The following is a 25,965-nucleotide window of genomic DNA, read 5'->3' as shown; positions in this document are numbered from 1 at the left end:
TGTGAAGAGTTGTTTAACTTTTGTGTTTATGACCTACCACGTTCACAAACCCCCCACCCCCACGATATCCCCACACACAGACATGTACAAACACACGCACATGTTCAGTCATCCACTCACCCTTCATTTCAGATGTCAGCACCAAAGGAGGACAGTTCCACATCTGAGGGACAGTGGTTGACTAAACCAAACAATCCTTTTGTTTTTAATGTGAGGGAAGAGGCTGAGGAAGTTAAGGGAAAATGCAGGAGTACACAAACACAAACACACACACACACACACACACACACACACACACACACACACACACACACACACACACACACACACACACACACAATCCATCATCCTGCTTTGCTCAGACAAAAAACATTACTGAGGACAGATGGACACACATCTTTTTGACCTCCGGTAGCTATGGGGGACCAAGTCAGAGAGAAGGGACAACCTGAGCAGGGGTATGAAACACCTTTTAGGTAACATACCACATTACATGTTACAACAAAATAAGTTTAGTAGACCAATAAACACATCAACATGTCCTCTTATATTTGTTCATTTATTGGTTTTGATCTGAATGGTGCATTCTGATCATTCAAGTTCCCCTTCTCATAGTGCATTCTGGTGCCATCTCTTCCCTACGTAGACAATTCACATGCACTTTTCTGTCCACATGATGTAAAAGAAAACGTGATTCACCAGGCCACCTTCTTTCATTGCACCATGATCCAGTTCTGATGCTCACATGCCCACTGTAGGTGTTTTCGGCAGTGGACAGGGGTCAACATGGGTACTCTGACCAGTCTGCTGCTACGCACTGCAAGCTCTGATGCACTGTGTTTTCTGACATCTTTCTATCATAGCCAGCAGTGAGTTTTTCAGCAATTTGTGCTATAGTAGCTTTTCTGTAGGATCGGACCAGACGGGCAATGATCCATCAATGATCCTTGGGCGTTTTTGGTAGGTACTAACCACTGCATGCCGGGAACGCCCCACAAAACCTGCCATTTTGGAGATGCTCTGACCCAGTGGTCTAGCCATCACAATTTGGCCCCTTTGTCTCAGTGTCTCAGATACTTATGTTTGCCCATTTTTCTGCTTCCAACACATCAGCTTCAAGAAGTGACTGTTCACTTGCTGCCTAATATCTCCCACCCCCTGACATGTGCCACTGTAATGAGATTATCAGTGTTATTCACTTCACCTCTCAGTAGTTTTAATGTTATGGCTGATTGGTGTACATCACTTAAAAACAATGATTTGCAGTTCATTACCAAGAATTATTTTTTCCAAATCATTGTTTTACCATACAGTTCCTTGCATAACTATCTACCTCTTTTGAACTTTTCTACATGTTACAGTATTACAACCTCAAACTGAAATTGGAAAATGGACTTAGTTGGGGTTATGGTTATGATGAACACAGAGACGAGGGAACCCAAATGCAGAACACACAAGAGGACTGAAGGTAAACAGGATTTATTGAAGGAAGCTGGAGTGTATGGTGCAGGCAGCGACAAAGGCTCGGGTGTCAGTGTCCATTGTATGCCAACAGAAGTTCTATTTCAACAGGGTGGCAGGTGAACCAGGAACAGGGAACCCACTGGAGGACCTGGGAACATGCCGGGGATGAACAAGCAACCAGGGGGCCCATTACCTGGGTCGGGTTGGGTGAGTTGTGCTTTCCGGACCATGGACTCAATCTCCATTTGTGACTGCCCTCACTATGCAGGCCAAAGAGAGGATGGTGTCAGGGTCAGAGGTGTCCTCTTCTTCTGAAGTGAACTGGTGAGAGAGGTCATCGGGCTTAGCATTCTTGGAACCAGGACAGTAGGTGATCATGAAGTTGAACTGCCCGAAGAGCAGGTCCCAGCATGCCTGACGGGAGTTGAGGTGCTTGGCAGTTTGGATGTAAGCCAAGTTCTTATGGTTGGTCCATACAATAAATGCTGCTCAGCCCCCTCAAGCCAGTGCCTCCACTCCCCCAAGGCTAACTTCATGGTTAGCAACTCACGATTCCTCACATCATAGTTGCATTCTGCTGTGGAGAGATAATGAGAGAATAAGGCACAGGGGTGAAGTTTCTGGTCAGGGGCAGATCATTGGGAGGGCACTGCACCCACACCTGAGTCAGAGGTGTCCACCTCTACAATGAATTGTTGGTACTGATTAGGCTGGATCAACATGGGGGCTGAGGTGAACAGTTCCATAATTTTGGTGACGGTATACTCGGCCTCAGGGGTCCACACAAAGGGAGTAGAAGTAGAGGTGAGCCTAGTGAGGGGCGCTGCGACTCAGCTGTAGTCTTGAATTAATCAGCGTTAAAAGTTAGCAAACCCCAGGAATAATTGAAGCTGCTTCTAGGTGGTAGGCCTTGGCTACTCGATGACAGCCTGGATCTTCTTTGTACCGGTCCTCACCTGGCCATTCTTAATGACAATCCCCAGGAACCTGACCAAGTTCACATGGAACCCGCACTTCTCCGCTTTGGCAAATAGGTGGTTCTCAAGCAGTCTCTGAAGGACCTGACAGACGTGAAGGATGTGCTTAACACATGTCGGCCAGGTAAACGAAGACAAAACAGTTCAGTAAAATCTCAGAGGATGTCATTAACTAAGGCTCAGAAGACCGCTGGGGCATTGTTAAGGTCACATGGCATTACCAAGTATTCAAAGTGGCCCAATGGTAGAAATGTCTTCCATTTGTACCATTCTCTGAGCCTGACCAGACGGTATGCATTAAACAGGTCCGATTTGGTGTACACTGTGGCTCCATGCAGAGGCTCAGTGGTTGAGCTGAGGAGTGGCAGCGGGTACTTATTTTTAATGGTGATGTTGTTAAGGCCTGGTAATCGGTACAAAGATGGAGGGTTTTGTGCCTCATGAATGTATCTCTCCATGGCCTCTCTCTCAGGATGGGACAGATTGTACAGTTGACCGGATGGCAGAGAGGCCCCAGGAAGAAGGTCGATGGTGCAGTCGTATGGGCGGTGAGGTGATAGTGAGAGGGTCCGGTCCTTGAGGAAGACCTCTCTCAGGTTAAGATACACAGGAGGGCACAGATGAGTGGTCTGGAAGGTGTAGGGTCGGAGGTACTTTAGTGGACGTAATGGTTGGAACGGCAGATTTCAGACACGAGAAGTGGCAGAACGGGCTCCAGTTAACCCTCCAGAGCTAACCCTTCTGGCTTACCAGTCTATCTGGGGGTTGTGTTTGGTTAACCAGGAGTGTATCAAAACCAAGGGAATACCTGCTCGTGGTGGTTACCCGAGAGAACCTGGGGTGGGGGGGGTGTTTGAGTGGTCCAGAGGTTCCAGAGGGAGGCCAGATTGGGAATCTAAATCCAGATCCAGAACATTGTCCTCAGCACCTGAGTCACCCAGTGCAAGTAGGGGGATGGAGATTTGTTTGTGGCGCAGGGTGGCTGGAATTTGGAGATAGGACAGGAAGATGTTCGACTCACCAGTAACTCCCTTTCTACTGGAAAGCCCCCCCTCCCCCCCCTTTGGACTAAGAGGACAGGTGGCAATGAAGTGGCCTGATGGGCCACAGTAGATGCATTCACCAACCTGGAACCAGCAGTCATGCTCAGCCGGGGTTAGCCAGGCCCAGCCTACTTGCATGGGTTCTTCTGCAGACGAGGGGGAACTGGAAGGGACTCAATGACTGGGCTGAGACTCAGAGGCTGGATTGGTGGGCAAATGGAGAGGAAGAGAAGCGGCTTGAGACTGGCTGGCTCTCTCTCTCTGTGCCACTCCTGCATGTGGTTACCCAACCGGATGGCAATAGAAATCTGAAATCTTCAATAGAATCAATAGAAATCTGACTCATCTTTCATGACAAGCTCATCCTTCACCTGCTCACTGAGTCCATTCAGGAAAACTCCCTGGAGCGCCTCCTCATTCCACCCAGACTAGGCAGTCAAGACACAGATCTTCACAGAATACTCGACCACACTGCAAGGCCCCTGGCACAGGGAAAGCAGGCGCTTGGCGGCCTCCTTCTCTTGGATGAGGTTGTTGAAAACCTTACTAAGTTCTGTGGTGAAGGAAAAGAGAGCGGACCACAGAGGTGGCAGCATATCCCAGGTGGCCCAGGTTAGGGCATCTCCCATAAGAAGCCCCATGATATAGGCTGCCCTGGCTTCATCATTGCCATAGGTGTAAGGATGCTGAACAAACATGAGGGAACATTGAAGGATTAAGGATCTACATCTCCCTAGGTCACCTGCATAGGGGTCGGGATCTGGGACGTGGGCTTCGCTCCATGGTGGACAGGGAAAGGAGGCAGACTGGACCGGTTAGGCCAGGATGCTGTTAAGTTGCTGGGTGAGGAGCCCGAGCTGGTCCAGCATGGCCTGGTGGCTCTCAGTGAGTTCACAGAGCTTTAATTCATGCTGATCCAGGTGGGTGCCCTGATGGGACAGGGCTGGGTCTGCTGGGTCCATGTTGGCCAGATTGTTCTGTTATGATGAACACAGAGATCAGGGGACCCAAATACAGAAAACACACAAGGACTGAAGGTAAACAGGATCTATTGAAGGGAGCTGGAGTGTGAAAGGAATGTGATAATGTGTAGTTGGGGTCAGGATTCGAGTCGAGTGCACAACCAATGCACCACGTGGAACACGTGAGTGCTGAGTGCAGAGCAGGAGTGCCACAGGGAAGACGAGGCTGGGCTGGTCATAGCAGGAAGTGAGCCGGGAGTGAACAGCAGGAAGCCAGAGCAGTGGACCTGGAACATTAGAAGACAAACACAAATACAAGCACAAGAGCACAGTGAAACATGACGAGTGGAAACAATGTTGAACACTGACATGGTAAGAAAATGTGAGTAGAGCCAGAAGTTACCGCACTGAAAGGTCGGAACAATCTGGCGATAAGTGGCTGGCCCTTTCCAAAATAACACACTCTGCCCTTGTGGCCCTCTTCCAAGTCTACACTTTGGTGATGTCAGCTATGGGGCTCTAAGGCGTGAATCTACGAGGGCGATGGTGCTATTAATCAATGTGACGGACTCAACGTTGTGATGCCGGAAAGAGTAAGATGTTGCCGATTGTTGTTGTTTTCACTGTGGCTATAGCCAGAGGCTTGCTATGCAGAGACATCAGCATCATTTTTATCAGATAACCATTGACAATGATCATAGCCTGAAGTTCCATTCCATTTTAATTGCCAATAATTTCACTTCAAGCTATATAATGAAATATTACTAAAAGTTAGAGCTTCAGTTCAATTGCATTGTAAATCACTGTTAAATTTTAAAACAAAAACTTACACTTAAAAATCCTCTTCTCTATCATGCATCTGTCATTGGCTAAAACCTGCAATCGAAACTACTCCTCCGCTTCCTGTGTCAACGAAACTCCTCCTATGCTTTCTGATCGGTCTGTCACAAGGACTTTTGGGTAGTGATCTGCCCTGAGCCTGCAGCAGTACGGGCTTCAATGAAGACACAAGTGCACATGAAGTGCACCATTTAGGGCAGGGCCGCTGAAGAAACGGGGTTTATATACGCTGCCGATGAGGTCAGTAGATGAGAAGCAGGTGAGTCTAATGAAGGACGAGAGGTTGCGCACCACGCCTAAGGACACACAAACACACACAAACACACACAAACACACACGAACACACACAAACACACACACACAAACAGAAATTAGAGGGAGAGGACTCACTGGAAACCGGGTAAGGGAAAAACAGGGAAACAAACAAGGCTCCAGCCCGGACCATGACAGTTACATGTCACATTTTTAGCTTGCTAATGAAGAATTAGCGCATTTTATTGGTAGCTTGGATTTGCCACCTAGTGGAGTAACAGAGAGTAATTATTTTTTAAATCTCTACTATTTCATTACAGCCCACAAGACAACTGTAATTTACAATACAGATTCTAAATTCATTTGGTGGGCCAGATTATTGGGTTGGTCCTGGCATCAGGTTATATGTTTTACACCACTGACATAGAGTTTGGTCTGTATTTGGAATCGGAGAGATACTAAAGAACATGGTCATAGTACTATACTACCCATAGATTGGTGAGTGCTTTGTGAACTTCCACTGCTTTGGGTTACATTTACACTGAAATGCATGTTTATTAGGTATACCTAACTGTATGTACTGGTCATTTTCTCAGGGACATCTACAGACAAGTGTATACACAATATGTAGTGTATACACAATATGTCACCATCTAACGCAGCCATTAATGAAAGAAGACCACTGTGTGTGAGTCACAGAAGGATTGCTAGGATTTTGAAATATTCTCAACACTGTAGTATATACATGTTTAATAATGTGCCCAGTACTTGTACACTTTGTATAAAGCGTGCCAATGTGGTAGGTGTACCTGATAAATGGACAATTAAAGTATAAGCAAGCGTGTGTTTGTATATCTTTGTATATCTTTGTAATTATTCGTGGTTGTGTATACGAATAATTTGACATACTTCTATGGTACTTTTTGCAGCAACACTGTGTATATGGATGCAGGTGACATAGCCAGGAATTCTGGCCCCCTGAAAGAATATTACTTTGGACCCCCAAACCATTTTTAATTTCATATTGCATTTTTGTACATTAAATATAGTCAGACATTCTATTGGAATTTTTGTGGTTCCCTCCCTCTAACGATGAGAGCTAGAATTGCCACCATCTTTCACTGTACTAGTGACAGCCGTGTGTGCACAGCTAAAGTGATGAGTGGGTGTGTTACGGCCCACACAGATCTTCAGCATCTCTATTCTCAACTCTTTCACTTTGTCAGTCTCCTGCTGGTTCAGATTTGCTGCTACTCTCCCTGAACCCAATGCCAGCCTGTGTGGCGATACTAATCCTTCTCAGTAGCAGTATGTCAGTGTCCACCATTTGGCTGTACAACCGATGAACAAGGTAGCTAAACTGGAAAAGTCCCTCCATCTGACAGACCCGTCTATCTGGAAGAGAATGACACATTGTGTAATTATTCATTTTCATGTAGTGTATCATTTGAAGCTTTTTGCAGCTATTACAAGTACCAAATTTCAATGGCCCAAAGGTTATAGGCACAGAGTGAAAGAAAAAGAGAGAAAAAAGAGAGCAGAAGGGAGGAATGATGTGAGCACTATGATGGCTTTAGCAGACCCAGACAGATGGAATAAGCACTTGAGGGAAAGAGAGGGAAAACAGTGCACTTTATAGAGTGCAGTACTGAAAACAAGTCTGCTATGAGAATGTGTATGTATTTGTGTGTGCATGTTAATGAAGAGAAAAGTGAGAGAGAGAAAGACAGAGAAAGACCAATATAGACCTAATAAATGTCTGAATGTAGTATAAACAAGCTGATTCATTCAGATGGGGACCTCACTACAGCACTGGCAATAAAACACTGACTGGGGACTGACACATGTCCACTTCTGCTCTACCTTATGCTACATTCTCCTAATGCTTTTCACAGTGACAGTGGGGGAAAAGGTGAAATAGATACATATATAGCATAAGGAGCCTTGTCTTGAGAGACAAGAGAGACATTCTCCATCCCTCACTCCCCCCCCCCCCCCCCCCTCTCTCTCTCTGTATGTGTGTGTGGTTACAGTGTGCCTCTGCTCCACTGTTGTGATTAATGCCTGGCCTGCAGATGTCATCCCTTGTGGGGGTGAAGGCCTAAAGCACTGCAAAACCACTGAGGAAAACATTGCTCTGATTTAGAGCACAAGTGTGTGTGTGTGTGTGTGTGTGTGTGTGTGTGTGTGTGTGTGTGTGTGTGTAGCGAGAGAAAGAGGGTGATTTGTGTGTAAACAGTTTCGTTTATACACATGGTGCCCTTCAAATCTTTTCTTGCATCGTACCAAAAATTTCCACAACGTGGCGCCAGAGTTATTTCTGTTGACTCTGCAGAGTTTTCTAGAAATAATGCTATACAAACAATAAAAAGCGAGTGAAGGCTTTGTAGGCAAAAGGTATATTTGTCAAAAATTCAGAAAAAGAAAAACTGTGCTCTCTAGCAAGTCAAGTGATTTTTACACCATACAAAGGGCTCTCGCTAATGTTTATTTCATATCAGGCTCCCCACTGCTCCTTTCTAGCCAGTATCACATGTTCTTAGTATCGAGAAACGCAGACTCTGATGAAGGAAAGCCATGTAATGTCTCTTTATACTTGTGTGCTTTGTTTGGTTCTGCTTGCACACAGGACAAAAACAAAATTGGCATCCTTAATAAAAATGAATAAAAGCTGCAGTGACTGGTATTTTGAGCCTAAACATATAAGGACACTGTGCAGGTTTAGTAAAAAAAAATCTATAAACATTCCTAATTAGATACATTATTCCTGCTAAATAGATTTCTTTGTCAAAACTATTGTCTTCAGGGTCATGGAGGCTTGCACCTCTGGGGTTGGGAGTTTGATTTCTGCCTCCGCCCTCCGAGTTTGCATGTTCTCCCCATGTGTTGGGGGTTTCCTCCAGATACTCCAGTTTCCTCCCCCAATCCAAAGACATGTGCTGTAGACTTACTGGCATATTTATGTTGTCCGTGGTGTGCGAGTGTGTGTTCACTCGCACACCACGCTCCCTGTGACTCTGTGTAGGATAAGTGGTACAGAAAATGGATGGAACCATTGTCATCTTCACAATTAGTCTAAAGTTTGGAATTATATTGGACCACTCATCCCTGTGGACGTTTGTCACCTGGTCGGTTAAGATCTCATCAGGGATGGCTCTTCAGATCATCGTATACCTTGGCTTGCTCCTCGTCCATTGCTAGGTAAGCCTCCAGCATCTGTCCTGTCAGCAGCGGGATGAGTCGATAGCTCCACACCTCTTCAGGCCACCTCCAGGTCCTGGCCAGGCGCCCGACCCGCCAAAGATAATTCTCAATGTCCTCCCCCTGTTGGAAGACAGGCATCCTCAGATCGTCTCGTGGTGTGAGCTGACTCTCTGGAGCAGGAACCATGGGTAAGTGGGTGTCCCATGAAAAACCATTGACGGCGTTGGCCTTCCATCTATGGTGTGCTGGTGTCGGCAGTTCCATCCCTGGGCTCTCAGTGGCGATCGGAGTTGGAGTTGTTGCATGTCGAATCGACTGCAGTATGGACTCTCGTAGACCTTGGATCTTCAGAAGATACCTCTCCTCTCTCTTCTGCTGTGCATTCATGAAGTCATACATCAAGGTAACCATTTTTTCACCTGACCTGGACTGCTATGCACTAGACTTGCCTGAAGCTTGTGGAAATTCCTCAGCTACCTCCTCTTCATTTGAAGTCTCCACCATGTCCAAGGTTGCACCCTCCTTAATCTTAGCCTTCACTTCAGAGTGTAAGCCCCTCCTGGTCTTTTTGCCTCTCGACACCATCTTGCAGGAAGCCATCCCACTCCTGCCACCAAATGTGAGATAGTGGGACTCAACAATCTCACCCGAAATTGTGTTAAGGTAAAAATGAAAGCTTAGCCCCCAATAGCACTGATGTGCAATGTGATGTTTATTTACAGTGTCCGAGAAAAAGGAAATGCACAAAAACATTTATCCACAAAATAACAAAGTACTAACAATTTACAAAACAAAAACCAGAAAAAGAAAAATATATGTATATTTATTAAAATATTCACACATATCCACTATATACTCGTTTGTAAGACTACTTCCTCACAGCACCACTACAGCAGGTTTGTTCAGCCCAAAGACTCACTCTCTATAACAGTGAATTTGGACTCCTTTTAAATACCCATGACTCCTCCCCCTTTTGGATCCAAGCATCAACAAGTAAGTATTAATGTGAAAGTACAAAGTATTACTTACAATATTTCTTGATCAATTTCACCTGTTCATTATGTCTCGTTAATTAAATAACAAATAATAATAAAAATCAAAATACAATCAACAGTATGCCATATTAGATGATAACTGAGGGGAAACTGTAAAGTGGAAATGGTGCACTATGTATTATTTAGACCAGTGCTGCCGCGGCCGGCGTGACGATCTACTTTGTCACAGCCGCACATCACAGCTATATTCTGTGTTAATATATGTCATGGTTGAACAATTTCCTGTTCCTAGTCACCCAGGTGTACTAAAAATTTTAAAATATCAAAGGGAATATACTTCAAATATGTTTTTCTCATATGAATTCATAGGGTGCCAATAATTGTTGTACACCTATATTTAACAAAGATATTTTTTGTAAACCTGTGTTGTGTTTTCAATTGTTTGATATCCATGAGAGCAGAGTATTTTTGTGAATTTTTTGACCAAAAGATCAAAAGTTTAAACAAAAAGAATTTTTTACAGCCTTCTTTGCTCATATTTACAAGCGTGCCAATATTAGTGGAGGGCGATGTATGTTTGAGAAAACTATGAGCTAAAATCACCTGAATTTAGGGAACTCTGCAATCAATCTTCCTCAGAGCATTTGGACCGTTAGGCACAAAACCTCTGGAAAAACAACAATAATCCACCACCAAGTTTTAAATCTAGTGGCTTTAATAGTTGATTATGAAACATGACAACCTTTTGAATCGGTTATATTCATTATCTGACTTGTGCAAAACTTTTTTGTTTATCCAGTTGGAGTTCCTGGAGACTGAGAACCATTTTTAAAATATATTTTTTCCCCTAAGTATGAGAACTCATTAGCATTTATTTTAAATTCTTTTTTTCCTATCCCAAACATCCTCAAATGATATCTCAATGACTGATATGGTGCATGTTTAAATCAACAATATGTAATCCACTACTTGATAATTTGCTAAGAGCTAGCATGACTCAGAACTAAAGGCTTCTTGGCTGATGGGGCAGTGTGTTTTGAGCAGCAAAGAATGCCAAACTTGGTCTTGAGAGCAACTGTCTTCACATCTGTCCCACAGCTGTTATCCCAGAGAATGAAAGGAAAAGAGAAAGACAGAGAGAGAGAGAGAGAGAGAGAGAGAGAGAGAGAGAGAGAGAGAGAGAGAGAGAGAGAGAGAGAGAGAGAGAGAGAGAAAATGGGAGAGAGACAGACAGGCAGCAGAGAGAAGCAAATAGAGGCAGAGTAAGTAGAAGGTAAGTAGTAATTGTTGAAGGTAAAAGATAAAATCTTATGTATAGCACAAAAAGAAAAAGGCAAGCATAAGAAGCTAAGACTGGGTTACTTATTGTGAAAGCATACAGGCGCATCTCAAAAAATTAGAATATTTCATGTCTTCGTACATGACCCAAATGTCTTCAGTGTATAGCAAAAACAAATTAATTGGCCTTGCAGTTCCAATTCTTTCAGAGGTGAATATAGTTAAAATATATAGCGCATGGGCCAGAATCAAAACGAGGGGCACTGCATGAGTTTTTTTTCTTCTTTTTTTTTTTTCCTCAGAAGTGTGCCCTCTCGTGATGACTGTACACCCCTCTATGCATATATTGAGCAACATTAATTGTGCCAATTAACCTCACTTCAGTACATTTAAATGTTACAATAACATCAAGTTGACATCAACAAAAAAAACTTATTAGTTTACAAGGTCATGTTGGACTAATTTAAACACTGCCAGCTTGCATCCTCACGTGATTATGATACATCACCATAATGCAATAGTTATGCATGCTGGCGTTGTTACAATTATTGGCACCCATTTAGTCAATACTTTGTTTCCTCCCTTTGCCAAGATAACAGCTCTGAGTCTTCTCCTATAATACCTGATGAGGTTGGAGAATACATGGCAAGGGATCTGAGACCATTCCTCCATACAGAATCTCTCCAGATCCTTCAAATTTCGAGGTCCACGCAGGTGAATTCTCCTCTTCAGTTCACCCCACAGGTTTTCTATGGGTGTCAAGTCAGGGGACTGGGATGGCCCTGCCAGAACCTTGATTTTGTGGTCAATAAACCATTTTTATGGTGATTTTGATGTATGCTTTGGATCATTGTCCTGTGGGAAGATCCAACCACAGCCCATTTTAAGCTTTCTGGCAGAGGCAGTCAGGTTTTCATTTAATATCTGTTAATATTTGATAGAGTCCATGATGCCATGTATCCTAACAAAATGTTCAGGTCCTCTGGCAGAGAAACAACCCCAAAACATTAAAGAGTCACCACCATATTTAACCGTGAGCATGAGGTACTTTTCCATATGGCTACCTCTCTGTGTGCACCAAAGCCACCTCTGGTGTTTTTTGTCAAAAAGCTGTATTTTGGTTTCATCTGACCATAGAACCCGATCCCATTTGAAGTTCCAGTAGTGTCTGGCAAACTGAAGATGCTTGAGTTTGTTTTTGGATGAGAGTAGAGGCTTTTTTTCTTGAAACCCTTTTAAACAACTTGTGGGGATGTAGGTGAATTTGGATTGTAGTTTTGGAGACTTTCTGACCCCAAGACACAGCTAACTTCTGCAATTCTCCAGCTGTGATCCTTGGAGATTTTCTGGCCACTCAAACCATCCTCTTCACAGTGCGGTGAGACAATACAGACACACGTCCAATTCCAGATTGATTCATAACATTTCCAGTTGACTGGAACTTCTTAATTATTGCCCTGATGGAGGAAATGGGCATTTTCACTGCTTGTGCTATTTTCTTATAGCCACTTCTTCTGTGAACTGTACAATATTCCATTTGTCATTTATCTGTACATAAACGAGGTGTTACTCATCTGTATATATTTGTATTCTTATTCATCTGTACATACGTTGAGGTGTTCATAGTGTACATATTACCATTATTTTTTTTACTACTATTATTCTTATTTTTCTATTCCTATTATAAATATTTTTAGACATTTCTTTTATTCTATTCCTATTTAATGTGTATTCTTTCTTATCTGTTTTTTGGGATCAATAAAGTTTTATCTTATCTTATCTTCATCTACATCACAGCTATATTCCTTGGTCTTACCCATTGTTATGAATGACTAAAGGAATTTGGCCTGTGTTACCTCATATTTATACCCCTGTGAAACTCTTCACTCTCACACTGAGATAGTGTGTGTTGAAAGTTGGTGTAGGATGGTCTCTCAGAACCTCACTGAATTTATATATAGATGATAATAAACAAAGATGAATATATTATGTAGGTTTGATTGATCCAACTAACAACTTCCTGAAAAACATCACTTATTTATATACTTAATTTATAAACAGAGATGAATGGTTTTACAGATGAGTGGTCATTGACTATGGCTCTTGGTGTCCACTGCTCAGAGCCAGAAAAAGAGTGCACGATAAGTTGTTGTTCATTTTTTATCCGCCAGGTGGCATTTGTGCTCCATATTTGAAAAGCCCATGATTCCCTGTCTTCACTAAACCAGCACCTACGGAGTTAACCTCTATCATGTATCGCTCCAGTACCAGCAAGCAGACCCTGAAAAAGAGAAACAAAGGGAGGAGCAGCGTGCTGGATCAGTGGTCATGCTGTGCTCTCTGATTGATTGAGTGGCTGAGTGAAGGGCGGTACTGAGTTGTGTTATGTTGTGTAAGTCAAATAGTACAGAGCTAATTTTCTAAGCTCAATTTCCGAATATTATGCTCAGTTATTACTCTAATGGCTATAAACAACAAGGAAGAGAAGAAGAGAATGTTGTTTAGTAAGTTTTTGTGCCAACTGAAACATCATTAGTGGTTCCTGCAAGTCACTGTTTACCTATGACAGTAAGTTGTGTTATCACTGATAGGGAATGAGGATGGGTAGTGAAAAACATAAAACATACCTAGAAAAATTCCACACATTGTAATACTGGAGTAATCTTCAAGGCCTCCGGGTAAATGGAGTTGTTGTGTGAGAAAACACACATACAAGAGTATTTCTAAATTCTGATAATTATGTGAGTCAAGTTCCACTCCACTGATTGAATCATAATCATTTGCTCTAATCAGTGCAGCAGCAGGTGCGAGGGGGTAGACGTCAAACTCTGTATCTGAGTGTGTTTGTGTTACTGATGGAAATTTCTCTTCACAATGAGTCAGATAAATTGGTTCAGAGATAACTAAGACACAACTCTTTGGGCTCCATTTTTCACCTAACAAAGTTCACCTAACATTGGTTACAATGGCTCTACCTTCTAATTGACAGTTGATTTGACAGACTCACTTGAAAGAGAGTTTAAATCTCAGCTGTGTGTCCGAGGAAGCATGACACGGACACTTGTTGAAGATTACACTTGTTGAAGATTGTAACCTTCAACAAGTATACGTATCATGCTTCCTCGGACACACAGCTGAGATTCAAACTCTCTTTCAAGCTAATGAAACAACTCATATCTTGAAAAGAGGTTTCCATGAAAGCAATGGAATTAAATTACACTCACACAAAAGAGTAACAGCACTGACTACATACAAGCAAGGCACGTATATTGTGTATTGAATGTATATATTCAAGTATATTAGAATGGGATATATTTTTTCTTGCTCCTTTTGATGTGACTCTACAGAAATAAAATTAAATAAAGTATTTAGATGTCGTCTGAATTCCAGCACTAAGGAAACAGAAGATCCTGTGCAGACAACATTAGCTCTTCACAAATCCAGCCTAGAAGAGTGGCCCGAAGGAAGCCACTTCTGAGTAAGGCCATGTTAGAAAATTTGAGAGCTTTTGGAAAAAGATATTGTGATGAGACTAAAGTTGGTCTAAAGCCAAATATAACCAAATACAACCCAAGAGCCAGGTAACACCATTCCTGTGATCAAACATGGTGGTGGTAGCATCATTCTCTAGGGTTGCTTTAGGAGCAGGAGGAACTGGGAATCTTGTTGCCATCACAGACAACATGGATAAAGCCAAATATAAGCAAGCTGTTGAGGAGAACCTGTTCCAGTCAACCACAAATCTGCAATTAGGCAAAAATATTTTGTATGTTCTAATAGGACAAAGCAGACAGTGTGCCAAAGCACAGGGCAAATACAAAGGAGTGGCTTGGAAAGTTGGAAATCTGTGGCATGATCTGAAAATTGTTGGAGAAAATTTGCATTTAGGAATGGAAGAAAATGGCTAAATGTGCAAAGTTCATATACTGTAGTCACATCTGAGACAATTCAAATCTCTAGTTGTTGCAAATGGGCAACTCACAATGAGGGGGTGAATACTGATCAAGTAACCAGTTTTTAACTTTCAAAAAAGTCTGAGGAAATCTAAGTACTTAATTAAATTTTATTTCTGTAGAGGCAATTCAAAAGGAACAGAATACGATCTGGAGACAGTGTATACAAAACGAAAGAAAATCGGAAAAAACGGCTCTCAACTCTTTTTTTTTTTTTTTTGTGAGTGTGTGTGTGTGTGTGTGTGTGTGTGTGTGTGTGTGTGTGTGTGTGGAGTGTTTGTGCTACTGTAGCCTAAGAAGGGAAATAGTGGCTGGGTACAAATAAACTCTCACCGAAGATACAAAGAGTGGCACAGACCATATCAATCACACACATACAGTATATAAATACTAAGAGAAGTCTGTGATTTGAAAGATCTGATTTGGCTCTGGACCAATAGTGTGTGTGTGTGTGTGTGTGTGTGTGTGTGTGTGTGTGTGTGTGTGTGTGTGTGTGTGGAGTGCTACAGGGCTGTCAGCAAGTTATTACCTGTCTCTACCTCTGCATACCTGTGCATCTAAGGGTTTGTGCGTGGGTGTGCCTGTATAGCCCCACCTTCCTTTTTCACAGGCTGAATGAGAAAGTGTGGAGTCTAAGCTAGTAATTAGAGTAATTAATGATTTTGCTGAAGCTTTCCAAGGTTTCCGGCCCTTGGCTGTACTACAGGAGGCCTGCACATCTCTTAGTTCTTTTAAGAAGATCCTCCCGTTTCTGCTCAACTTGGTGGAGCGATCTGAACTTTTAGATAAACCACAGCTTCCTTCAAATGCTCCACTGCCCCAAGAAGTGTAGCTGTACCTCTCTCTTTCTCTTTCTCTCTCTCTCACTCTCCCTCTCCCTCTCTTTGTGTGCGTGTGGCCTGTGTGGGTGTAGGTGAAAGGTGAAATTAACTGAGAGAGAGAGAGAGAGAGAGAGAGAGAGAGAGAGAGAGAGAGAGAGAGAGAGAGAGTGCATAAATGATAATGCATATATGCATAATAAACTAGATGTTAAAATACTGTTGTTTACATCGTAAAGAAGAATTTGTTGTTTGTGAGTTGAGATCAGTGGACTTCAAACACAAGTTTTGCCATTGTCCATAATTTTTTTTCATTCTCAGACAGAGAGAGAGAGAGAGATAGAGATGCGTAGGTATGTTTGTATGTTAAATTTCTGGCTAGCGATCATCCAACATACTAGCTAGCAAACAGCATGATGAATTATAAACAATGTTACCAGTCATGAAATATTTTGATATCCATAAGAGCAGAGGATTTTTTTTTTTAAACAAAAGTTCAAAAGGTTAAACAGTAAAGACAAATTTTCACAGCCTTCCTTGCTCATATTTACCAAGGGTGCCAATATTAGTGGAGGGCACTGTAAATCTTCAGTGCCAAGAGAATTTCTTTACGTTTCCACATAAATACATATGCAAGTTCTTTTGTATTTCAAATATCTATTTTAAATAGATGTATGAGACATACCACATGTCGCAAGGGTTCACATGTACACAATTACTAAAGTCTAAGGCTACGTTAATCTGGATAAATTCAAAAATATATCTATTTCTCTTAGTGTTGGCCTTTTGTCCACACTGGAGACAGTGCTTTTGTGCGGCGAAAACAGAGCTTTTTGAGAACACTCTCCCAAGTGGATAAATTTGAATATACTGTTTTCGTGGTGTTGTGTAAAACGAGAAAACAGAGATATTCAAAAACGGTAACATATTTTTAGTCATGTGATGCAGTCAACTCAAAACACTCAAGATGGTGGACGATGTTGTACTGCAGTTGTTGTGACTGCAATCCAGTTTGATAGCTTTTTTAAAGATTAATATCACTTTGTTTGAGAACGCCAGTGTAGACGGAGAGCGTTTTAAATTGAAAATGCAGTTTTCAGACACACACACACACACACACACAGTATAAACTCACTCCACACTGAGTTCACATAGAGTTTAAACTTAGATGCATACAAACATCCACACAAAAGCATGCATACATTCCCCTTTACCTACCCATATCATGTGCCTGAATATTTATTCAACCTACTCAGCATATTTATGAATGTGGTGTGGTGGGTCTCTCAGCATCCATCCAATAACATCCATCACTCAGACACTACAGCATACAACTCACTCTCTCTCTCTCTCTCTCTCTCTCTCTCTCTCTCTGTCAACCCCCCTGCTAACCACACATACATCATTGCTCCAATCTTTGCCTCAGACATACTCTACTATAAGGTGATACTTATGACTGAATGCACACTAGACTGCAGTTAATCAGGTCAACTCAGCCAGGGATGTCTGACAGATTAGTTTTAGAGCATGAAGCAAGTACTCAGCTGCCTTAGAGTTCTTACTAAAGATATATGTGGATTATACTGTGGACACTCAAAAACAAGCCCACAACCTCCTCGAATCTCTGAGTTCCTTTCTGCATCCTTCATGTCTATGCCAGTCCCACCAGATAGAGAGAGAGAGGGAGGGAGGGAGAGAGAGCGAGAGAGAGAGATGTAAATCTGGCTCCCTCTGGGAGAGAGAAAGACTCTGGAGAAAATAAATTTGTCATGGTTCACGGTGAGTTCAGCCAAACCACTGATCAGAGCTCTCTCCCTCTCTCTCTCTCTCTCTTTTTCTCTCGATCAAACACACCCACACACACCCATTCTTCTTCTTCTTCTTCTTCTTCTTCTTCTTCTTCTTCTTCTTCTGCTTCTTCTTCTGCTTCTTTTAAACATGTCTCTGACCTATTCCTACAGCTCTTATTTTACATCTGTCTCTCTAAATATGAATATCTTACATCCTCATGATACTACATTCAATATTCTCAACCTACACATTCAACTCATGTTTTAATCTCATTCATTATCCATATTGGTAACCACAAGGTCTGTTTAAAGTATGACTGGAAAACAACAGCGTTCTGTTGAGTGTAAGTTTTGCTCAAAGTCACAGAGATAAACCAGTCTAGATCTCAAAGGCCAACAAAACCACCAAATCTTTAAAAAATGATAAATAAATAAAAACGTTATTCCTTTTAAAAACCAGGCATTACTATAAAAATTCTCATGAAATATTACACCACTTTTGAAGAATCACAAAAATATAATTATACATTTTGATATTTGTATGTGTGTGTGTGTGTGTGTGTGTGTGTGTGTGTGTGTGTGTGTGTGTGTGTGTTATTATTTGTGTATAAGGGATTGCTGGGTGGCGGTGGTCCAGAAGTTAAGGATGTTCCAGACAGTTAATAAAATGAAGACAGATGCAACATTGGAACACTATGAGCATCTTCACCACAGCCCTTGAACTAAGAGAGAGAAGAAGGAAAAAACAACAGCTTGTAACACTCTAGATATCAGACAAAAATCTCCTAAAGTCATGTCTTCCAAGTGAAAATGTTTTGCTGGCTGCAGACTTCCTTGTTAACTCCTCATGGCTCCAGAATGCAACTTTATCTGCTTACAAACCTCTTTCCATTGCAGGTTGAGTCTGCTATCTGCAGTCAAGAAAATCACTTTAATGCAGTTCAACATCACATAACATGTTCATGTTAATGGCTCACTAGGCTTTGGGAGTTGATGTTGTTCAAGTTGGCCTGGTAAGATTTAATGAAAGTAATATTATATTTCACTTCTGTTGCATCACATTTCATTTAGGATGGACTTTAATCCAGGAGCTGATTTCAATATTTCATTATTAAAGAAATACTCCATCATTGTTCAACTGAATGTTTATGTAATGGATCTGTTGTGTGTGTGATTCCTCTGTACAGGAATTTCAGTTCATTTCCTCTTACCAAGAAATGATCAGAAAACCTGTTTACTCAAAACTCAGTTAAGAAGGAAGCCAAAATACGGCCACTGAGGGATTTGATGAACATTTTTGCAAAAGACATATTTTTGTCAAAGTTATTTGTATTTTAAACACTTGTAATATTTATATTTTCAGAGACTTTATGTACAGGGAAGAATATGTTTCTAATGTTGTCAACGTTGCTTAAAGTAAACACTGGAAATCTACCATAAAATGTTCACAAAAGTGCAAGTACCTGGAAGTAGCATTTCCTCTATTGCTTCTGCACTAAAAATCTGAAGAAAGCTACATAAAACACCATTGATATAATATTTTCTGTCTGTCTCATACTAAAACTTTCTTTGTTAGGGTATAAACATGATTAAACAGAATGAAGTTTAGAGTCGAGTAGATTTCTGCTCACTACAGGGAAATGTATTGAAATTCTTGTGCGTGTGTGAATGCACATATGCTACAGACGTAGTGGAGTTAGATTAGGCTTTTAAAATGCTAGAGTATCCCTTAAATATGTTCTTATTATTTGTATGTAGGTTAAATGGGTTGTGATATTTGTGTAAAATGATATAGTTCTAAGGGAAATGGTTTCAGTCCAAGATTGTCAGACATTGATTATCAGTTCAGCTATGTGCTATTGTTAATGGCCAATCCCTCCTAAACTCCTCCTTTTAATTAACAAGGCCCAAACACATAGGCTTTCTATGGGGAGTGGCTGAGGGTGTACATTACCTGCAGCCTGTAATTACACACACACACACACACACACACACACACACACACACACAATATGAAGGCATGCTCATGTTTTCATCCACACATGAGATCATATAACCTGATTACATCTCTTGATGGCTTCATTGCTGTCAGAAGTCTGACCCTCTGGCCTGGACTTGAGTCCTGCTCTTTGAGTCATATAGAAGAAAACACAGGCCTGCTAATCAGCTCATCTCCAGCAGATCATTGATATTGACAGCAGCGGCTGAAGACTCCGAGACAGAGGAGCCAGAAACAAAATAATACTAACAAAGACCTCTGAGCAACTGACCTCAGGGTTAAAGGTGACAACCCTAGTGGGTAGACGCTGGAGGTGTCCATCTCGGGGAGGAAGAGGGTTGAGCGTCCGTGGTGCTCGCGGCTGGAGCAGCTGTAATAATAGTACAGAAACAAGAACCAGCTTTAGTTTGGAGCCTGGACTCACAGTGACAACAGATTGTGGTCTTTCTTCTCTTACACAGTCTAACTCAATATCAGAGAGCTGTGTCAGTAAAGCGAACACACACACACAAACACACACACACAGAGGTCCCTCTGCAGTTTGCTTGACATTCCAGAGCAACAATTTTTTATTTTTGAGTTGTTCATTTGTTTCAATAGTTCAGCGTGTGCCCTGCTATGCTGCCAGGTGAGTTTTGGTCATGTTTTTGTTTCCAAGTGCTGTAACTGTCTGTGTGCTGGAATTCAACAACACAAGAGAGTTGTGTTTTATATCTCATGCTCTCCATGTTTGGATTGTAAAAAAGTCATCTGCCATTATGACAGATATACAGTGCCCTCCACTAATATTGGCACCCTTGGTAAATATTAGCAAAGAAGGCTGTGAAAAATACTCTGCTCTAATTGATATATATATATATATATATATATATATATATATATATATATATATATATATATATATATATATATATATATATATATAAATTGTTGCACATATTTAATATACAGTCAGGGAAAAAAGTATTTGATCCCCTGCTGATTTTGTACGTTTGCTCACTGACAAAGAAATGATCAGTCTATAATTTTAATGGTAGATTTATTTGAACAGTGAGAGACAGAATAACAACAAAAAAATCCAGAAAAACGCACGTCAAAAATTTTATAAATTGATTTGCATTTTAATGAGGGAAATAAGTATTTGACCCCTCTGCAAAACATGACTTAGTACTTGGTTTAAAAACCCTTGTTGGCAATCACAGAGGTCAGACGTTTCTTGTAGTTGGCCACCAGGTTTGCACACATCTCAGGAGGGATTTTGTCCCACTCCTCTTTGCAGATCTTCTCCAAATCATTAAGGTTTCGAGGCTGACGTTTGGCAACTCGAACCTTCAGCTCTCTCCACAGATTTTCTATGGGATTTAGGTCTGGAGACTGCCTAGGTCACTCCAGGACCTTAATGTGCTTCTTCTTGAGCCACTCCTTTCTTGCCTTGGCCGTGTTTTGGGTCATCGTCATGCTAGAATATCCATCCACGACCCATTTTCAGTGCCCTGTCTGAGGGAAGGAGGTTTTCACCCAAGATTTGACAGTACATGGCCCCGTCCATCGTCCCTTTGATGCGGTGAAGTTGTCCTGTCCCCTTAGCAGAAAAACACCCCCAAAGCATAATTTTTCCACCTCCATGTTTGACGGTGGGGATGGTGTTCCAGGGGTCATAGGCAGCATTCCTCCTCCTCCAAACACGGCGAGTTGAGTTGATGCCAAAGAGCTCCATTTTGGTCTCATCTGACCTCAACACTTTCACCCAGTTGTCCTCTGAATCATTCAGATGTTCATTGGCAAACTTCAGCAGGCATGTATATGTGCTTTCTTGAGCAGCGGACCTTGCGCGCGCTGCAGGATTTCAGTCCTTCACGGCGTAATGTGTTACCAATTGTTTTCTTGGTGACTATGGTCCCAGCTGCCTTGAGATCATTGACAAGATCCTCCTGTGTAGTTCTGGGCTGATTCCTCACTGTTCTCATGATCACTGCAACTCCACGAGGTGAGATCTTGCATGGAGCCCCAGGCCGAGGGAGATTGACAGTTCTTTTGTGTTTCTTCCATTTGCGAATAATCGCACCAACTGTTGTCACCTTCTCACCAAGCTGCTTGGCAATGGTCTTGTAGCCCATTCCAGACTTGTGTAGGTCTACAATCTTGTCCCTGACATCCTTGGAGAGCTCTTTGGTCTTGGCCATGGTGGAGAGTTTGGAATCTGATTGATTGATTGATTGCTTCTGTGGACAGGTGTCTTTTATACAGGTAACAAACTGATATTAGGAGCATTCCCTTTAAGAGTGTGCTCCTAATCTCAGCTCGTTACCTGTATAAAAGACACCTGGGAGCCAGAAATCATTCTGATTGAGAGGGGGTCAAATACTTTCTTTGTCAGTGGGCAAACGTACAAAATCAGCAGGGGATCAAATACTTTTTTCCCTGACTGTATATTAAATATGTGCAACAATTTTTGGCACCCTTTTAGTCAATACTTTGTGCTACCTCCCTTTGCCAAGATAACAGCTCTGAGTCTTCTTCTATAACGCCTGAGGAGGTTGAAGAATACATGGCAAGGGATCTGAGACCATTCCTCCATACAGAATCTCTCCAGATCCTTCAAATTTCGAGGTCCATGCTGGTGGACTGTCCTCTTCAGTTCACCCCACAGGTTTTCTATGGGTTTCAAGTCAGGCTGGGATGGCCATGGCAGGACCTTGATTTAACCGTGGGCATGAGGTACTTTTCCATATGGCTACCTCTATGTGTGCGCCAAAACCACCTCTAGTGTTTATTGCCAAAAAGCTATTTTGGTTTTATCTGACCATAGAACCCGATCCCATTTGAAGTTCCAGTAGTGTCTGAATTTGTTTTTGGATGAGAGTAGAGGCTTTTTTTTTTAAACCTTTCTAAACAACTTGTGGTGATGTAGGTGACTTCGGATTGTAGTTTTGGAGACTTTCTGACCCCAAGACGCAACTAACTTCTGCAATTCCCCAGCTGTGATCCTTGGAGATTTTTTGCCACTCGAACCATCCTCTTCACAGTGCGTTGAGAAAATATAGACACATGTCCAATTCCAGATTGAGTCATAACATTTCCAGTTGACTGGAACTTCTTAATTATTGCCCTGATGGTGGAAATGGACATTTTCAATGCTTGTTCTATTTTCTTATAGCCACTTCCCATTTTGTGAAGCTCAACAGCCTTTTGCCGCACATCACAGCTATACTCCTTGATCTTACCCATCCCATTGTTATGAATGACCAAGGGAATTTGGCCTATGTGTTACCTCATATTTATACCCCTGTGAAACAGGATTTTTTTAACATAACATTGGAAAAGAAAGTACTGAATACCCGTTTGTTGATTTAACACGTCTTGCTGCTGAATGATCTGCATCAGGCGTCAGTCCCAATGAAAGACGATTTGACAGCATGAGACAAAGGGAGCTATGTGTCCCAGTTTAACCCAAACTCAAGTGGCCTTTTGATATAATCAGTTCAATCATTATTTGATTTGCTGTTGTGTTCCCCCTCATTGTCACAGAATGGGCTATTCAGTGAGCATCAGTAAAACCCACAAAGAGCCACAGACACACACACACAACACACACACACACACACACACACACACACACACACACACACACACACACACACACACACACCGGATCTCTGTGCCAGAACAGCAGGAGGCACAGTAATGAGTGGCACACATTAAAGACCAGCCATTCACAGGAACGCAAACTTCAGTATTGGGTCAGTTATTAACCCTGCCCCTGGCCCATCTGACCCTCGTCAACCTCTCACTGTGCCCAATGGGCCCTGGCCAATCTTCTCTGACAATTGTTGTATACTTACTTCAGACAACTGACCAGCAAAGCCAAAATGGTGACCAGATTTTGACACACAGTGAGAATGAGCAGAGAGGTTAACCTCTTGATTGGCAAAAAATGTGAAACTGAAAAGGTGCTTTGTCATGTGTCATGCGTGAAACCTAGCAAGGTTCTTAGTTCTTTACATCATTACAGGTGACCTCCTGTAATGATGCAAAAGATTGCTGGGCTTGTTATCTCAAATACACAAAAGAGAGAAATAAAAATTTTGTATATGCAAATCTATTTATTTGGAGTAGAGTGGTGCACACTGATATTCTCTGGAGTGTGTGTGTGTGTTATACAATGTCAGCTGCAGAGTGGGGTTTCTAGTTACATCTCCTTTGAGAGCTCTCCAGGGTGGGGTTAGGTGATGTTTGGCCTTGGGACTTGCTGCTTTTGTGCTCCCTTGCTAGGCCTATCATCATCTTTTTCACTAAGTAACAAAACTGGGCTTGACTGCTCTTAAAAACACAGGGACTATTGCAAGGTAAATCTTGGTGATTGAGTGAGACAGTTCCACTCTGTGCCTCAAATGGGCAGGCTGTGCTGTTCTACACTAGGGACACGTCTTTTGGCAAAGTTAAACATCTAAACCACATACAGAGACACTGACATGAACCAAGAGAATGAAGCGGGAAAACAAAGGAGAAAAAGAGGGAGACTTTACTTTAAATCAGCATGTTTAAAACAGTTGAGTCTATTGATCTCTGCCCCATGTGGATGACAACATTATCCATGATGAGGAGGCCAAAGCTGACTGGTCACCCAGCTGTTGGCAGACAGGAAACACGCTGCAGCATAATTAATGGAGTTTTTAAACTCAGAGGGCAGAGTGGGCGTGAGAACCTTTGACCTCTTTAAAGCCCCAGAGTTTCTGTAAACAGACCAAATCTGAGTGCAAAACGTCCACAGATGACACAATGGCCATGAAGGCCATTCACAGGCACTTGAAGATGTTTTCAGTCATGTAACCTCCTCTCCAGTGACTACAACTAGCCACCCCAAAAACACGACCACCAGCAGAGAGATGACACGCACAACTGAATGTCTATTTTGACCTGGCTGTGCAGCTAACCCACAACTTCCTGCTCAGTGAGGATCTCCAGCCAGGCTTCATAAGGGAGAGGGAGGAAAGGGATAAAGAGTCAGGCGCCATGAGAGAGGGCCTTGTGCTGTGTCCTGCCGTCTGGCTTCAATCAGTGCAGGTCGTCCTGATGAACTATGTTCATGAAAACAGGATAGAGCATGAGTTCACCAGTCCAGCTCCATGGATATAGGGGGTGGCGGCGGGGGGTGTTTGGGGCTGGAGCATGTTTGTTCTTGTGGTTAGACTTAAGTTGAGTGCTCAGTAATGGGGGAAGTCTCCTGAGCTGTAATGGTAGATATGGGCTTTTTTTGGTTTGTGTCTGCTTGTCTTTGTCTGTTCCTTATAAATTTCCCTCCCTTACGACACCTGATACTGAAGGCCCATTTGTCATGTGTCAGCTATGTTTACTTCAGGTGTGAAGGGGATGTCATGGAGGGCACTGCTATCCTTACCCTTGATTGTGGGAGGATGGTGTGACTGACTTAACTTGAGAGGCCTGAGGGGATCAAACCATTGTGTTGCAGAGGGGTGAACAGGGATGTTCACAGGAGGACAAATCCATTTGCTCTCAGTGCACTTCACAGAGCTGCCATGAACGGCCATGGGCCATGTGCATGCATTACAACACACCCGAGAAAAAGTGAAGGAGAGAGAGAAAGAGAGAACAAGAAAGAGGCTTAAAGAAAGGGGGAGGGATAGACTGGGACAAGCGTAGACTAGCAACCTGAATTAGTAACTAATTCTTTGTGTGTGTGTGTGTGTGTGTGTGTGTGTGTGTGTGTGTGTGTGTGTGTGTGTGTGTGTGTTTGTGTGTGTGTGTGTGTGTATTCTCTGTTAATCAAGGGAAACATATTGTTCATTGAGTGAGAGCAGCATTCTGTCAGTCCCTCCTCTCCTGTACTCCATCCATTCATTCAGACAATGGCATTCTACAGCAGCATCAATAAATATTCACCAGCTCCATGGTGTAGGGAGGAAAGAAAAGCAAAGCCAGGGAGAGAAAGGAGACAGAATGAAAAGAGAAGATAAAAAGAAGGAAAGAAAAGAAAGGAGAGCAGAAAAGGTTGGGAGTTTGAGTTGGACGAGTTTTCGAAAAGCAGGCGAGGTATTGGCAGAGAGCCAAGTGGGAGAGACAATGCAGATTTGGCATGGCCTCTATAGAGGCTCACTGGAGCGTTGGCCTATTGGAGGAGAAAGTGAGGGCAGCTGGAAGCCTAAAAAATCTAAGGAGAGAGGGGGGAGGAGAAAAAAAGATGGAGAGGGGAGCTGAATACAGTGCAGAGAGCCAAATTATAGCCTGGGAATCCCAATCAGAGATGCGGCCTTGGGACTGTATATAACTAGAAATGGTGCTGTGACGTGTTCTGGGCCAAAACATTAAGCTGATACAGTACTTCTACCTGTCACATCTCTCTTGTCCCCCAAGAACTTATAAACACCCTGT

General features: G+C 42.4%; 2 long non-coding RNA genes across 2 annotated transcripts; one reads left to right on the top strand and one right to left on the bottom strand.

The window, feature by feature from the left end:
- Positions 1 to 1,463: 1,463 nt before the first annotated feature.
- On the bottom strand, positions 1,464 to 14,002 carry LOC108270357 (uncharacterized). Its single transcript, XR_001813680.3, has 3 exons — positions 13,643 to 14,002; positions 5,277 to 5,582; positions 1,464 to 4,733 (listed from the first exon to the last, which is right to left on the bottom strand). It is a non-coding gene; the product is annotated as an uncharacterized LOC108270357 (long non-coding RNA).
- Positions 5,581 to 6,727, top strand: LOC108270358 (uncharacterized). The gene is made up of 3 exons (XR_001813681.3): positions 5,581 to 5,686; positions 5,859 to 6,036; positions 6,135 to 6,727. It is a non-coding gene; the product is annotated as an uncharacterized LOC108270358 (long non-coding RNA).
- Positions 14,003 to 25,965: the final 11,963 nt, after the last annotated feature.

Source organism: Ictalurus punctatus, chromosome 9 (genome assembly GCF_001660625.3).
Source record: "Ictalurus punctatus breed USDA103 chromosome 9, Coco_2.0, whole genome shotgun sequence".
NCBI classification, from domain to species: Eukaryota; Metazoa; Chordata; class Actinopteri; order Siluriformes; family Ictaluridae; genus Ictalurus; species Ictalurus punctatus.
Note: the sequence above shows the minus strand (reverse complement) of the source record. Positions and strands in the feature narration are given on the sequence as shown.